The sequence below is a fragment of the Salmo salar genome, chromosome ssa03, assembly GCF_905237065.1.
Source record: "Salmo salar chromosome ssa03, Ssal_v3.1, whole genome shotgun sequence".
Taxonomy (NCBI): Eukaryota; Metazoa; Chordata; class Actinopteri; order Salmoniformes; family Salmonidae; genus Salmo; species Salmo salar.
The window spans coordinates 96,045,680-96,051,679 of record NC_059444.1 but is presented as its reverse complement, the minus strand read 5'-3'; positions in this window follow the sequence as shown (position 1 = coordinate 96,051,679).

The following is a 6,000-nucleotide window of genomic DNA, read 5'->3' as shown; positions in this document are numbered from 1 at the left end:
CCCTGAACCTTAGTCACCGGCTACCACCCCTTACCCTGCCCTGAACCTTAGTCACCGGCTACCACCCCTTACCCTGCCATGAACCTTAGTCACCGGCTACCACCCCTTACTCTACCCTGCACCTTAGTCACCGGCTACCACCCCTTACTCTACCCTGAACCTTAGTCACCGGCTACCACCCCTTACTCTACCCTGCACCTTAGTCACCGGCTACCACCCCTTACTCTACCCTGAACCTTAGTCACCAGCTACCACCCCTTACCCTGCCCTGAACCTTAGTCACCGGCTACCACCCCTTACCCTGCCCTGAACCTTAGTCACCAGCTACCACCCCTTACCCTGCCCTGAACCTTAGTCACCGGCTACCACCCCTTACCCTGCCCTGAACCTTAGTCACCGGCTACCACCCCTTACTCTACCCTGCCCTGAACCTTAGTCACCGGCTACCACCGCTTACCCTGCCCTGAACCTTAGTCACCGGCTACCACCCCTTACTCTACCCTGCCCTGAACCTTAGTCACCGGCTACCACCCCTTACCCTGCCCTGAACCTTAGTCACCGGCTACCACCCCTTACTCTACCCTGCACCTTAGTCACCGGCTACCACCCCTTACCCTGCCCTGAACCTTAGTCACCGGCTACCACCCCTTACTCTACCCTGCCCTGAACCTTAGTCACCGGCTACCACCCCTTACCCTGCCCTGAACCTTAGTCACCGGCTACCAACCCCTTACTCTACCCTGCCCTGAACCTTAGTCACCGGCTACCACCCCTTACCCTGCCCTGAACCTTAGTCACCGGCTACCACCCCTTACTCTACCCTGCACCTTAGTCACCGGCTACCACCCCTTACCCTGCCCTGAACCTTAGTCACCGGCTACCACCCCTTACTCTACCCTGAACCTTAGTCACCGGCCACCACCCCTTACTCTACCCTGAACCTTAGTCACCGGCTACCACCCCTTACTCTACCCTGAACCTTAGTCACCGGCTACCACCCCTTACTCTACCCTGCCCTGAACCTTAGTCACCGGCTACCACCCCTTACTCTACCCTGCACCTTAGTCACCGGCTACCACCCCTTACCCTGCCATGAACCTTAGTCACCGGCTACCACCCCTTACTCTACCCTGCCCTGAACCTTAGTCACCGGCTACCACCCCTTACCCTGCCCTGAACCTTAGTCACCGGCTACCACCCCTTACCCTGCCATGAACCTTAGTCACCGGCTACCACCCCTTACTCTACCCTGCACCTTAGTCACCGGCTACCACCCCTTACTCTACCCTGAACCTTAGTCACCGGCTACCACCCCTTACTCTACCCTGCACCTTAGTCACCGGCTACCACCCCTTACTCTACCCTGAACCTTAGTCACCAGCTACCACCCCTTACCCTGCCCTGAACCTTAGTCACCGGCTACCACCCCTTACCCTGCCCTGAACCTTAGTCACCAGCTACCACCCCTTACCCTGCCCTGAACCTTAGTCACCGGCTACCACCCCTTACCCTGCCCTGAACCTTAGTCACCGGCTACCACCCCTTACTCTACCCTGCCCTGAACCTTAGTCACCGGCTACCACCCCTTACCCTGCCCTGAACCTTAGTCACCGGCTACCACCCCTTACTCTACCCTGCCCTGAACCTTAGTCACCGGCTACCACCCCTTACCCTGCCCTGAACCTTAGTCACCGGCTACCACCCCTTACTCTACCCTGCACCTTAGTCACCGGCTACCACCCCTTACCCTGCCCTGAACCTTAGTCACCGGCTACCACCCCTTACTCTACCCTGCCCTGAACCTTAGTCACCGGCTACCACCCCTTACCCTGCCCTGAACCTTAGTCACCGGCTACCACCCCTTACTCTACCCTGAACCTTAGTCACCGGCTACCACCCCTTACCCTGCCCTGAACCTTAGTCACCGGCTACCACCCCTTACTCTACCCTGAACCTTAGTCACCGGCTACCACCCCTTACTCTACCCTGAACCTTAGTCACCGGCTACCACCCCTTACTCTACCCTGAACCTTAGTCACCGGCTACCACCCCTTACTCTACCCTGCCCTGAACCTTAGTCACCGGCTACCACCCCTTACTCTACCCTGCACCTTAGTCACCGGCTACCACCCCTTACCCTGCCATGAACCTTAGTCACCGGCTACCACCCCTTACTCTACCCTGCCCTGAACCTTAGTCACCGGCTACCACCCCTTACCCTGCCCTGAACCTTAGTCACCGGCTACCACCCCTTACCCTGCCATGAACCTTAGTCACCGGCTACCACCCCTTACTCTACCCTGCACCTTAGTCACCGGCTACCACCCCTTACTCTACCCTGAACCTTAGTCACCGGCTACCACCCCTTACTCTACCCTGCACCTTAGTCACCGGCTACCACCCCTTACTCTACCCTGAACCTTAGTCACCAGCTACCACCCCTTACCCTGCCCTGAACCTTAGTCACCGGCTACCACCCCTTACCCTGCCCTGAACCTTAGTCACCAGCTACCACCCCTTACCCTGCCCTGAACCTTAGTCACCGGCTACCACCCCTTACCCTGCCCTGAACCTTAGTCACCGGCTACCACCCCTTACTCTACCCTGCCCTGAACCTTAGTCACCGGCTACCACCCCTTACCCTGCCCTGAACCTTAGTCACCGGCTACCACCCCTTACTCTACCCTGCCCTGAACCTTAGTCACCGGCTACCACCCCTTACCCTGCCCTGAACCTTAGTCACCGGCTACCACCCCTTACTCTACCCTGCACCTTAGTCACCGGCTACCACCCCCTTACCCTGCCCTGAACCTTAGTCACCGGCTACCACCCCTTACTCTACGCCCCTTACTCTAACCTGAACCTTAGTCACCGGCTACCACCCCTTACTCTACCCTGAACCTTAGTCACCGGCTACCACCCCTTACTCTACCCTGAACCTTAGTCACCGGCTACCACCCCTTACTCTACCCTGCACCTTAGTCACCGGCTACAACCCCTTACTCTACTCTACCCTGAACCTTAGTCACCGGCTACCACCCCTTACCCTGCCCTGAACCTTAGTCACCGGCTACCACCCCTTACCCTGCCCTGCCCTGCACCTTAGTCACCGGCTACCACCCCTTACTCTACCCTGCACCTTAGTCACCGGCTACCACCCGTTACTCTACCCTGAACCTTAGTCACCGGCTACCACCCCTTACCCTGCCCTGAACCTTAGTCACCAGCTACCACCCCTTACTCTACCCTGCCCTGAACCTTAGTCACCGGCTACCACCCCTTACTCTACCCTGAACCTTAGTCACCGGCTACCACCCCTTACCCTGCCCTGAACCTTAGTCACCGGCTACCACCCCTTACTCTACCCTGCACCTTAGTCACCGGCTACCACCCCTTACCCTGCCATGAACCTTAGTCACCGGCTACCACCCCTTACTCTGCCCTGAACCTTAGTCACCGGCTACCACCCCTTACTCTACCCTGCACCTTAGTCACCGGCTACCACCCGTTACTCTACCCTGAACCTTAGTCACCGGCTACCACCCCTTACCCTGCCCTGAACCTTAGTCACCAGCTACCACCCCTTACTCTACCCTGCCCTGAACCTTAGTCACCGGCTACCACCCCTTACTCTACCCTGAACCTTAGCCACCGGCTACCACCCCTTACTCTACCCTGAACCTTAGTCACCGGCTACCACCCCTTACCCTGCCCTGAACCTTAGTCATCAGCTACCACCCCTTACTCTACCCTGCCCTGAACCTTAGTCACCGGCTACCACCCCTTACTCTACCCTGAACCTTAGTCACCGGCTACCACCCCTTACCCTGCCCTGAACCTTAGTCACCAGCTACCACCCCGTACTCTACCCTGCCCTGAACCTTAGTCACCGGCTACCACCCCTTACCCTGCCCTGAACCTTAGTCACCGGCTACCACCCCTTACCCTGCCCTGCCCTGAACCTTAGTCACCGGCTACCACCCCTTACTCTACCCTGAACCTTAGTCACCAGCTACCACCCCTTACTCTACCCTGCCCTGAACCTTAGTCACCGGCTACCACCCGTTACTCTACCTTGAACCTTAGTCACCGGCTACCACCCCTTACTCTACCCTGAACCTCAGTCACCGGCTACCACCCCTTACTCTACTCTACCCTGAACCTTAGTCACCGGCTACCACCCGTTACTCTACCCTGAACCTTAGTCACCGGCTACCACCCATTACTCTACCCTGCACCTTAGTCACCGGCTACCACCCCTTACTCTACCCTGCACCTTAGTCACCGGCTACCACCCCTTACTCTACCCTGAACCTTAGTCACCGGCTACCACCCCTTACTCTGCCCTGAACTTTAGTCACCAGCTACCACCCCTTACCCTGCCCTGAACCTTAGTCACCGGCTACCACCCCTTACTCTACCCTGCACCTTAGTCACCGGCTACCACCCCTTACTCTACCCTGCACCTTAGTCACCAGCTACCACCCCTTACCCAGCCATGAACCTTAGAAACTGCTTTGCCCTATGTACATGACAACACAGGTCACTTTAGTAATGTTTACATACGGCTATACCTACTTCATATGTACTGCATCCTAGACAGCGTTTCTATATAATGGTGTGTATCGACAGTATGGACAGTATATGAATAGAAACGTGTTTGATCTGCAGTGTGTTTCTAGCTCCAACAGTGCAGTAATAATACCTAGCAATACAAAACAACATAATCAAAAAAGTAATAAAACAAAGAAATTAAATATATATTCAAAACCCTGTCATTGCTCATTGTGATATTTCGTAATTTCTTTCTTTTTACTTTGTGGATTATGTGCCTATTGTTTTGTATAGCTGGGTATTACTGCACTGTTGGAGCTAGAAACACAAGCATTTCTCTGCACCTGTGATAACATCTGATTATCTGTGTATGCACCAATAAACTTTGATTAAATTCGATTTTTGAGTCTGAGACTAACCTGTTGTTGAAGTGAACGATTAGCTCATATGAGTTATATACCGCGGGAGATACTGACGAGTGGGTGTGTCCACCATACACGTTGCAGATCAATCAATGTGAAAATGTTCGGCCTAAGTATCACTGTTAATTAAATAAAGTCCAATATTAACTAATAACTGTCTGATTGTTCTGGTCGTAATATTCTACTTAGCCTATAAAAGAGAATAAACAGCAGAAGTTACGTTTCACTGTCAGCACACTTTGTTAAGACTATTTATCATACCAACATCGTATTTTTTTTTACTTGCTTATTGAAATGTTTTGATATTATTCCTGCACTGTTGAGAGAAGAGCTCGCAAGTAAGCATTACATACTACCGTTTACATCCCATTGTATCCTGTGCATATGACAAATAAACTTAGATTTTAGTTGTGATTTCAACCCATTTATCCGATTTCCAGACACCATTAGTCAACATTCAACCGGATTTAAATCATTCTAATGACTCGTTATGAGCGCGTCTAACTAACAGAAACATTACCATCTCACCTGGACCGTGGATGTTCTCCTCGCAGGAGTACCAGATCCCGGTGTGGAAACGGCGGAACAGAAAGCGGTCGTCTCCGGTCTCCCAGCTGTAGTGGACCTTGCTCTTGTCTGTCTCATTCGTGCCGTTGTCGATGCAGTTGTGCCGCCGCTGCTTGCTGCAGTTGGGCTTGGGGACGCGCTGAGTGCCCTCGCACCAGTACGTCGTAATGAACGCGGTGGTGGAAAAAAACAGCGCGACCAGGTTGAGTCCAACCGAGAGCAACGCGCGGCATTTCCGCGTGGTCTTCATAGTCTTCCGCGCACTGGGAGCGGAGAAACTGTTGCACCGCGGCGCTAAAAGTTCAGAAATGACAGACGGCGGGGTTGAGTAATGGAAGAACGAAACAAAACATTGCAGAGGGAAGGGACGGAGCCGTGCAGAAGAGAGGAGAACGCACTAAACTATTCCCCTAGCAGTCTACTCCAACGGCACCCAGTCTGTAAACGGTGCTCAGAG